We start from the raw sequence: 12,490 nt of genomic DNA, 5'->3' as shown, positions 1-12,490 counted from the left end.
TACCATACTGACGAATATATACATCATGAATTAAATATACATACCTTAGTGCAACCAAAAGCCCCTCGTGCATTGTAGCTATAGTTAAAAAAATTATGTTGTCCCCCTTATGCTAGTGGGGGTGTTGTCGAGGTGTTTGTTTATGCCTGATCCCTTCTGCACACCGGCAAACCCACAAAAGAGGGGTTAAGGTGCTCACTACTGGGCTGCTTTATTTATATGTTTCCGATATTACAAGTGGTGTCTCACACACACACACACACACACACACATATCAGATGAACATGGGAGGGATTCTTTAGCCTATGAAACTATCTAATATTCATCTGGCTCCTTCCTGGGGCAGGCTCAAATACAGCAGGCATCCCCTATGGAAGCTCTCCCATCAAAAACATTCCTGGGGCCCAAGCTTTTGCAACATATTGCCCAACTCACTGAGAAGCTGCCAATCACTGACCATTTTCCATAAAAATCTTAAAACCTGGTTGTTCTGATCTGTTTTGTAACTCTGGCTACTTGCTGTAGTTGCTGCCTTTGTCTAAGTGCTGGGAAACCCTTGTTTGATAGCTGTGACTATATAACACAAAATAATAATAATAACATTAATAATAATAGTGTGAGGATCACTCTAATATCCTATTGAAACTCCACATTTGCTGGTACCTCCACACTCAGGCCACCAAAAGGAACAAAGACTGGGGTCAAGCTGTGGCATGGATAATCTGTACAAGGAAGACGGGAGGGAAACACTGTGTACTGAAAAAATGCAAAAAAATCTGACAAACATCATGGACGGTAAGGAGGGTCCGGCATGCAGCAATAGCAACTTTGGGATGTGTAAAAATATATGCAGCCCAGTGTTCATTTCTGCAACCAAAACACAAGTACCATAAACTGGCATTTAATTTCAGTTGCTTTCCAAATTTCCCACAAGCACTGCACTCAATTTATCACCTATGGGCTCCCTGAGCCCCTTTGAAAATCAATGCATGTGTGGTACCCCATGCTTAGGAGACCCAGAAAATCTAAGCTGAGGTTCAAGTCTTGGCAGGGATATGGTTCTGTTTGTGGGGAAACTAAACGGAATTGCCATTTTGTTTGTAAAGCAAGTTCTGAAAATCTGAAAAATGTCAAGCTCAGTGCAGTCTACCAGCAAGCCAATCAGGCTGGGGAAGGTCTGGATCAAAGTGCTAGTAATCCTATGACGTGTAGATGTTAAAAATATAAGATTGTGGTACGTTTCATACAGCCCAGATGTCATACCTCAGTTCAAAAGATAAGTATGATAAACTTGCCATTCACTTTCAGTTGCTTTTCAAATTTCCCAAATCCACAGTTTATCTAGCGCCCGTGGACAAGCTGAATTCACAGAAAACCGGTACACTTCTGGTAAACTCAAGCTCAGAAAAACAGGAGTAGCAAATAGTGAGGGCAAGCCTTGGCAGGGATATGCTCCTTCAGGAAGAAGATTGGAGGGAAATAACAGCTTTTTAAACAACTGTTAAAAATCGGACAAATGTCAGGTTCAGCTTGTTTTACCTGCCAGCAAATTAGGAAAAGAGATGGCTGACACCCAGCGAGATATACCTCTGGATATACAGATGTTGAAAATATATGTCCATAATGCCTAGGAGTTACACCTGCAACCAAATGACAGATGCCCTTAACCAACGCTTCACTTTCAGTTGCTTTCCAAATTTAAAAAACTGCCAATTTCCAGATTATCACCTGCGGGCACCCTGTATGTACAGAGAACCCATATGTGACATCATATACAATGTAGTAAATGTGAAAATATAATAATTTTTTTTTTTTAACCGTTGAAAAAATTATATGTGATCATTTATATATCAATATTGTATTATTTACATTAACATTAATGTAAGTGTTGCTATTGAAATGAATATATTGCTGTTTAGGTACTGAATAATAATTTTCTATGTTCCAAAAATATATGGGGGCAGATTTATGCTGGGAATGTGCCACGTTTGCGTCACGCAACTGCGGCGTAAACGTGGCGCATCCCTACGACCCATTTACAATGTGACGCATCTAGGCAGATGCGTCACGTTGTAAAGCCCTTTGCCACTTGTGGGCGTTCCGGCGCAGGGTGGGCGTTCCGGGGCAGGTGTGCCTCGCAAAAGTGGCTGAGTGAAATCTATAAGATTTCTCTCAGTCACTTTCAGGCCAATGCTGCGTCAAAACCCTGCGCCTGCTTGAAGCAGGCGTAGGTCTTGACGCAGCATTGTAAAGATGGGGCACCCCCGAGCCTTGCTGGAGCTGCGTCGCGCTTGCGACGCAACTCCAGCAATGCAGCACCTTTGCAGCACAGATGCGTCACGCATCTGTGCCGTTTATGCCCCATGGTGCGCCGCATTGTAAATGTGGTGCACCATGGGTGGCGGAGCAGCGGCGCAAAATAACTGGTGCATCCCTGGGGATGCGCCAGTTATCATAAATCTGCCCCATACTTTTTAAATTAAAAAGCTGAAATGCTATGTTGTCAGTTTTATTTTAATAAATATACATTATGCTTACAAATGTTTTATAATAACCTTACATAGATTTTTTTTAAATCAAAAATATAGATCCCATATATGTGCATTTTGTATCTAAAAGTAACGAATACGATGAGAAAGAACAGCTTTTATTTTTTATTTACTTTGAATACAACAAATTGCTTAACCCAATTTTTTGATTTTTCTTTACATTTAAAAATGTGTGAATGTTTATTTAATTATGTTATGCATAGAAGTGACTTATATGTTTGATTTAAATAATTTTATTAGTGATGTCATAAATTATTTCGTAGAACACATCATGAGTGATGTAAAAAGCCATAAGCAGTGTATAGCAGGGCGCAAGTTAGCTCTACTAACTATAACTGGTGAATGTATGTGGGTTTTGGAGTTCAAAACGTTAATGTTGTCACTGACATATTCACCCAAATATAACGTTACTTTAACTTTTGTTTTTTTCAGTGAATTTCTAAGGTTGCCTTTAAAGAGACCTGTCATAGTGTTTATTTGACCCTATATCTCATTGAGTGTCAATGGATCACTGAGCCACGCCCATATCCCTCTTATGTTTTTTGCACCTAGCTGTTGGACGAAGCCATGTTGAGTACCATCAGCCACCCACCAGACACTCTCCCTGGTTGGAGTTCTATGTGTAACTTCATATCCAGGAGTTCCCACTCTTTGGCTTATTTGGTATATGTTTGGACAGTCACAGTTCCCACCACTGCCCAGGGAAGGGAGTTAAGGGTTCTGTTTTACAAGTTTACAAGGTCATACAGCCTGTTTTTGATCCCTGGGCTTTGTACAACCCCTATACCACCACCTCAGGGTGTGACAACCCCGTCAGCTTTTCTCCCTGGGTCCAGCCTCCCTCTTCTGCCCCTATGTGTAAGACTTCATGGCTAGACTGCAGACAATAACTTCAAATGTCCATGGCATGGAGAGAGCATGCAAGAGATATGCCATACAAAAATACATCAAGTGATTCGATGCCCAGATAGCATTCCTCCAAGACACACACATAGGAAGGGGGAGGACACCAATTTGCAGAAGCGCTGGCGCAGGTAATGCTATTGTACCAGGTAGTATCTATGCTTCGAATACCACGCAACAAGCCTTCCTGGTCCGCCTTTTGGTTAATCTTACTAGATGGGCTCATATCCCTGGGGTTACGGGGGAACTACAACTGTGTCCGCTCACATCCCCCAGTACTGACCTCTCCGGTAGTAGCAGCAGTTGTCGGCCTCACTCAAAGGCTCACACACTGGTCCCTGCTGGATAGCTGGTGCACCCTACACCCAGACGCGAGGGAATATGCCTATTATTTACCCCCACATGATTTGCATGTGTGCCTATATCGAATACTCTGTCATCAGACCATCTATCCCCAGGTCTTAAATCCACTGTACTTGGGGAGGACCTTTTCAGATCTCAACCCACTGCAAATACACCTAGAGTGGAGCAAACCCTGGCAGAGAATTGGGGCACAGCTACCACCAGGCCTATAGAATGGGATGCACTAAAAGTGGTACTCCATGGTTATGCCATATACATATATATATATATATATATATATATATATATATATATATATATATATATACATTACCTACTGGCGATCGCCAGTACATAGTTATAGTTAGGACTTATTATCCATAGGAAATCTGCAACATTCTATTGGCAATAACTTTGGCGTCGATTGATGAATCTTCTTGAAATTTTCCAAACTTTCGGCCAGCTCAGTTCCGCTCCTAACCTGAAACTTTGAGGGTGATTGGTGAAGCGGGGCCGAGAAAAAAGGGGGTCCCAAAACATGTTTTCCCCATGCAATATCCCGTCGGACCTTTAGCCACGGCTACAGCTTGAACGGCTGAACGGAATTACACCAAATTTGGCAGAGAGGTAGTCCTCAGTTCCGACTTGTGCCTTTCGCATATCTGGTGTCAATCTGGTCAGTAGTTTCTTTGAAAATTATGGTTAAAGTCATTTATAAATCTATGGGCGCGGAGGATCCGCGGATTGTGCGAGGATTGGCCTCGTAGGATAAGCTTACCGTCCCGAACACACACTCAATTCTAATTGGCTATCAAGCGGTTGTAAACATTCGAAATCAGGAACTGTTGGAAGCCATTTTGTGCCTCGGTAGAAGCAAGGCTGAGGAAGTCATTGAAATATGTGTGGAACGTGTGAAAAGGGGGCAGGGTAGACACACCCTGACCGCCTAGGCCTGCTCAGGGGGTCACATAAGGACCCGTAGGGCCAAAAAAGTAAGATAGTATTTTTCTTTTTTTTAAAAAGTCACAGGATGCGTTGGATCTGCGCATTTCGACGCCAAAAAAAAGAAGCATGTATTTTTGAGATATACATCAAGCTTATGTGTATAGATGTTGGGTGGCTCTAAAAAAAGCCTTGTGTTTATTGAGAGATTTTAGTACCTACTAGTAAGTACTGATGCAGAGTCTAAAGTTCATGAGAAAGACTCTGTTCCCTTCATCTGTAAAATGTACAGCATCTCTCCTATAGATGCCATGAATATTGAAACGCCGATTATTGTGGTATATGGACACCATTCTATAGTCTCGGAGAAAAGTAGAAACTGATTTATTTACATTTTTTCCTAGCTTTCTCAATCTGTGGACAAAATAGATTGGAGTAGTATTATTTCTGCCTTTGGCATATGTTAGAATAGACAGAAGGAGTTTGGGGGAAAAGTGAAATTAAAACAGAAAAGAAATGATTGGTTGTTTGACAACATTTTACACAGAAAGCTAGGGTGCATGTTTTTGATTTTTAAAAGCATGATTCTTATTGGTTATCAGAATGTGATTGAAAATAACATTACGTAGGATAAGGTAGTATATTGAAAAGTCGAGCACACTTGCTGTTTATTTTAGCAACATTGTGTGATCAACTTTTAGTCCCGCTCTGTCAAAGCAATCAGCAGTATAGCGGGGGTAGGCACCCCGGGACACTGCAGGAGCCGGTTGTAGTAGTTTCCAGGGCCCTCGAGGGCACCAGGCGGAGGGCCACGCAGTCTGCCTCCTGTAATACACAAATTCCCAGTGGTGGTGATTCCCGGAGCTTGAGGGGGGTTGTTGAGACTCACAGACTTGTAATTTTGTAGGGGGGTTGGATGCGAAAGTGGTGCAAGGGGGTTGTAAATCTGGTACACCGTGTTTTGTTTTACTTTGCTTTCCTTTCTGTTATGTAGAGGATCCAGGGTAAATATAACGGTTTCTGTACAGCCAGTAACCTTTAACCCTACCCCCAAATGGCTTTCTGCCTGTTACTATAGTAACAGTTCATGGAACACTTACGTGAGCACAGAGGTTATAAGTTCACCTCACTATGTTGCTAATGGCGTTGTACTTTTATTATTTTGAATTGGAAAAGTAAGTTGTAGCTATACACTCTGGTAAAGATCTGGTGAAGAACTAGCCTCAGAATTATACTTCAAATTATAAATATCATTTCTATTGTGGACTGCTCCCCCCACAAAAAAAAATGTATGTACTTTTTTAAGTAACTTTTATTAAAACAATAAATGATAAATGATAACAATACAATAAACAACTACAACCATAACTTTAACAAAACAATATAACAAACAACATATAATATGGACTCCAATAGAAGTAGTGTAGTTAATATGCAAGACAAAAAAGAAAATAAGTGTTTCAAATTAGATCGATGTGACATAGGCCATATGTAGGTAATGCCTATTTACCGATTCTAAAATGCCGAATTTTACCGATTCGGTATTTCAGAATCGGTAAATAGTATGTAGAAAAAAATTCGGTAAATTTTACGAATCGGTAAATACCGAATCGGTAACACCGAAAATTCCCATTCATTCCTAAGGGCCTGGAGGCCCATAGGAATCAATGGGAAGCCATTCACTATTACTGATTTGGTAAATACCGAATCAGTAATAGGGGGAAAATATTCAAAGGTGGCAGAGTGTCACATTGACACCCTGTTGCACCCCTGAATCGTGCATGTGTGCACATGTGGCACACATACATGCCCTGAGGGCATGTATGTCTGCCACATCGCACTTTTCAAAAAGCACAAATTTGCTTTTTGAATGGTTTTTGATATTTACCACCAACTTGTAGTTGGTGGTGAATAACGAATCCTCAAATCACAAATGCACTCACTTGAGTGCTCCCTACATTGAGGATTCGGTAATTTACCGATTCCTTAAATTACCGAATCGGTAAATTACCGAATCCTACCCACCTACATTGGAAAAAGCTAAATACCGGTAAGTAATGGCAAATTTACCGATTTTCGGCCGTTACCGACCGGTATTTGGCTACCTACATGTGGCCCTAAATGAGGTCACACAATTCAAGTCAAAGTAACACTTGACAATATTTTCTATTTTTTTAATGTGTGCAGTGTACCTGATAGATTTCACTTATGTTATAGGCTTGCATTCAAATGGTGTTTGTATAAAAGTGCCTAGTGCGTCATATGTACATTACAGATGAACAGCTCTTTAAAATGATTCACAGATGAGACAGAATTAAGTGAGAGATGAAGCAGGACAATATTTTTTAGGGCTTATTTACAAAACTCTTCTGCCACTTTTGTGTTACTTTTCTCATGTTGAAAGTGACGCAAAAGTGTTGCAAGGAGTTTGTAAATACTCTCTTTTATTTCTAATGCATTTAATTGGAAGTATTGAATATCTAGGCCACTATGCTCACCTTGTGTAAACACTGTGGCCAACAGAGTTCACAACTTGAACTCCACTTTGGTTTGTTACTTGCCGGATATGCAAGACTGCTTTCAAGTGGAGGCCCCAATAAAGAGCACTGGTGTGGAACTGCAAGTATGCGGAAGGACTTGCAGACTAAGAATCTGGTCAACTTTGGAAGGGAAGAGTTAAGGATATTGAGAGAGGCTCCTTCTGCTTCATGAGAAGGCCCAAGTACCAGTGGAACAACACCGTCAACCTCTACAGCACAGCCTAATATTCGTCCCCAATTTGGAACCCTTTAAGAGAAAAAGTAAGAAGGTTGGGAGCTTTGTATGCCATGCTAATACCTAATCATCCATTAGTTAAACAGAGATCCACCCTGTATCAGACTCATCCATACAAGTGTGAATTGGACATTATCTGATACCAAAACCCCTCAAGTACTTATATCTGTTACTTTTTAACTTCGTCGACTACTCATTTTGAGAATATTTACCTTAACGTTATCCGTTAAAAATGTGTGAATCTCCATGGTTCAGACAACTAGTAAATGCCATATTTGAGACATCTGTGTAATCAGCTGGAAGAGGAGGATATACTTTTTTTCAACCTCGGCAATTTGCTGCTGATTTATGTAACATTCTGCAAACTGAAAAAAGAGTTAAAAATGTATATGTTGTACACATGTCCAAGATTAATTTTAATGTACATAAAAATATTTGTTCGCAATAGGATTGGAGTTGAAAAGCAATCATCAGCGGTTATATTTGGAAAGCAAAATAGGAAATAGCATTGCATTATACAAATGTTAGGCCGGGATTGGTCACTCACTTCATTTACAAACTCCTGGCCTTGATCTGATAGCATATGGAGAACAGTCAGTGGATCTGGATGTCGAGTGGTTGACCACCATCTGGTAAAGTGAATGGGCAGTAATAAACAGCTTGTGGCGACCAGCACGTCTCATGGTTGAGATATCTGTATAATGAGATAGAACAGGGGACAAATCAAGTTTAAGGTTATTAAAACACTTGGAGAGCGTTGTGAAATACAACATTGGTCAATCGATTACATGTGAACTGTATGGGGAGGAAGCAGCATGTGGCGCACTACTTACAAAATTAAAGGCGGCAGGATTAAGTGATTTGCCTAGAAACATCGCCTACCAAGGTAAGATATTGGAGGTATAAGAGCTGGAAACCGTGGTAAAATACACTATTGCCAAAAACATTACTTTTGCAATGCATGGGGCATGTGATGCACTACTTACACGAGAAAAACGACAACGAATTAAGTTGAAGAGCATGTAGCACATTGTTGCGGAAACTGCCACGTGGCACTTGGCAAATTAAAGAAACGTGGCAGGATTAAGTGATTTGCACAAAACTAAGGATAGCAAATCAAGTTTAACGTTAATAAAAAACATGAAGAGAGTGCTAAAATTCAACATTGGTCAATTGATTACATGTGCATTGCATGAGGAGGAAGCAGCATGTGGCGCACTACTTACAAAATTAAAGGCGGCAGGATTAAGTGATTTGCCTAGAAACATCGCCTACCAAGGAAAGATATTTGAGGTATAAGAGCTGGAAATCGTGCTAAAATACACTATTGCCGAAAACATTACTTTTGCAATGCATGGGGCACGTAACGCACTACTTACATGAGAAAAACTACATTGCATTAACCTGAACAGTACGTAGCACACTGAAGCGGGAAGGGCCACGTGGTGCTTGTCCAATTAAAGAAACGTGGCAGGATTAACTGATTTGCACAGAACAAAGAATAAGAAATCAAGTTTAACGTTATTAAAAAACATGGAGAGCATACTAAAATACAACATTGGCCAATCAATTACATGTGCACTGCATGGGGAGAAAGCAGCACGTGGCGCACTACTTACAAAATTGAAGGCAGCAGGATTAAGTGATTTGCTCTGAAACAAAAATTACGAAGTCAACTTTAACAATATAAAAAAGTAGGAAAGCCTGCTTAAGAACAACATTGTCAAATCGAACAAAAATCTACATTTCCACAGTATTTAAAGATCATTCAGATTAATTAATTTAATTATTCTTAAAAAAAAGTGCTCACCTACGAAGAAGTGGATACGAACACTATCAATGGCTGTGATTACGGAATAGGAAAAGTTCGAGAAGGTTGGCAGGTTATAAATGCTTTGCAGAAGGATGATTGGTTGAGCATGATGTCACTGGGCATGAGAGCTGTGATTTGACATGTTGTAATTGAGCCTGGGCAAATAAAATGAAATACGTTAGGGGTACATAGCCAGACGGTGGGACGTATTGTGTGCATACGTAATATTAACACGGATGCGCTACCACAAATGTGCATGCGCAAAGTGAAGGCAACTCCTAGGAGGCGGGGAGCCGGTGGGACATTGGGGGAATTGAAGACCCTTAAACGTCCCCAACGGTGACGGCCATAATACATTTTTAAAAAAGGCCGTCCCCGAGGAATTGGGTCCCCAGGGCCTTGAAGTTGCTTCAGTAGGGGGGCTATGCAGCCCTCCTCCATAAAGTAATAATATTTAATTAGCCATGCCCCGGGGGGGTGGGGACCTCGTGCCTGGAATTGACCACGGGAGGGGGGCCACGCCGCCCCATTCCCATAAAAAAAATGAATACGGATACTCCGCTTATTGTCATTGTACCATAAGCGCAGCCTTCCGATCATACGCTGAATGCTAATTGGCTGTCAAGGGCTTGTCAACATTAAAAACTTGAAACTGTTGGCAGCCATTTTATGCCTCGTAGAAGGAAGGCTCAAGAAGCGTGTGAAATGTGAGTTTAAAACAAATCCTAGCCAATCTTGCAGTGCCCCAACCACCACATCACACCCACTCCTCCAACACTCAGATGCAACAAAACACACCCACTACCCCTCCCGGTACATGGGTAGCTAACCCTCCCCCAATCGACCAGAGAGACCAAAAAGAACCAGAGACACTATGTCTGTGAACGATGCGGCAGATCTCGCCTCCTCGTACGACAATCACAGTGCTGACACCGACCAATCCAAAATACAGGTGATCACTGGACTAGGTAGAGTCCAAGCCCCCCAACTCACCAAGACCTCCTACCACCTATACATACATCCCCATGGCCCCCATCACGAAGAAACCCAAAACAGAGACAACCCCCACAAACTGCCTGCTCAGAAACTGTGGATCAGCCACCAAACATGCTACTGAACTAGCAGAATCCATCCTCACTCTTGACATTGACATAGCATTCATCACCGAAACCTGGCTTAACAACTCCTCCCTTTTGCTCATGGACACCCTCATCCCCCCAGGCTTTACAATCAAAACAGAAAAGACCATAGAGGTGGAGACTTAGCAATCATCCACAGAGACAATATATCTGTGACGGAATCTGAATCATTCAACTACAGCACCTTTGAGTGCCTAATTGTCAACATCATCACATGCAACAAAAATCCACTAACCTACCACCTCATCTACCACCCCCCCAAGCAACTCCGCCGCTTTCATTGAACACTTATCTGACCTAATTTCCCACTGCTCCCTATGAGATGCGAACAACCTTATCCTGGGCGACCTCATCCTACACTGGAATGATGATAACAATCCGCTAATCCGAAGTATGAGCGAGCTACTTTGCAACAACAACCTTGTGCAACACTGCTTAGAAACAACCCATAACAAAGGAGCAACCCTAGATGCCATCATAGCCAATCAAGAAACAGTGAGGATAAACCACACGCTGCCAGTAGACTGGTCCGACCACCACCTTAGCCTTTTCCAATTCACTCATCCAGCCACTCTTCAACTCCCCACCCAAAATCAACCTAAATGGACCAGAAATCTCACTCGGATCAACATGACTGACATGGAAGAAAAGGTCACTCTCCTACTCACTTCCGCCTCGGCTGAGTTCTCCACTACTGAACTCACTGCCCACTACAACACATCCATGTCAACTATTCTCGATCAGATAGCCCCTCCGAAACAAAAAAACCCAGGAACATCCCATCCAGATCCTGGTTCAATAGGGACATCAATAACGAAAGGTGACAACTTAGAGCCACAGAAAGACTATGGAGAAACAACCCCTCCGCTAGCCTTCTCGAACAACTCAAAATAGCCAGAAGACATTACAAAAAACACATCCACAATGAAAAGCCAACTTCTTCTGCTCCGCCCTAGATAATGCAAAAAACAGGCCCAAAGAACTATTTAAAATCATCAAGCTACAAACCACTAAGCCCGCAACAACTTTCACCCAGGCCTCCACGGAACTCTGCAAAAACCTCGCCACATTCTTCGAGGAAAAAGTCAACAAGATTGAACACTCTCTAGACACCAACATCGATCCCGCCCACGAAAGCCTGCAACTTGACACTATAGAAAACACTTGCACTCTCAACACAACTTCATGGAAGGCCTTCACTCCTATCACCGAAGCCGAGATTACCAAGCTAATCTCCACATTCAAACCTGCTTCTCACCTGCTGGACCCTAAAACGACTTAACTGACCAAAAATCTCAAACTCTCCATAGCTCCTTTCTGGTGCAGAATCATCAACAGTTCCCTGCAATCCAGCATTATACCTGATTGCCTCAAAGTTGGCCAAGTCACGCCACTACTAAAAAAAAACGGGCCTTGACCGCACAGACCTGAACAACTTCATACCTGTCTCCAATCTCCAAAATCCTGGAGAAATGCGTCCTCTCTCAGCTGACTCAACACATGGACAACATCAACCTTCTTGACCCACACCAATCGGGGTTCAGAAAAGGCTACAGCACTGAGACGGCGATCCTCAACATCACAGACGACATCCACCTGTCACTAGACTCCGCACAATGCTGCCTTCTCATTCTCCTCGACCTATCGTCAGCATTTGACATAGTAGATAACCAACTTCTCATCAAGTCCTTACAAGAAAGGGTTGGTGCCGAGAAAAAGGTCCTCCGATGGTTCACCTCTTTCCTCCAGGACCGCTCGCAAAGGATAAAAATCAAGCACATTACCTCTGACCTCCACTCTGTCAGCAGGGGTATTCCCCAAGGCTCAGTGCTTTCACCGCACCTGTTCAACATATACATGGAACCTCTCACCACCATTCTTAAAAAGGCAAAGATCCCCTTCCACCTGTACGCAGATGGCATCCAAATCTATCTTGAAACCTCCTCCCCAAAGGACATCCTAAACTCAATCAAGACAAAACGGAGATCCTCCTCATCTCCAACAAAGAAGAGAACCCACAAATTGAA

The sequence above is a fragment of the Lissotriton vulgaris genome, chromosome 6 (genome assembly GCF_964263255.1).
Source record: "Lissotriton vulgaris chromosome 6, aLisVul1.2, whole genome shotgun sequence".
In the NCBI taxonomy this organism is placed as follows: Eukaryota; Metazoa; Chordata; class Amphibia; order Caudata; family Salamandridae; genus Lissotriton; species Lissotriton vulgaris.
This window is presented reverse-complemented; position numbering follows the sequence as displayed.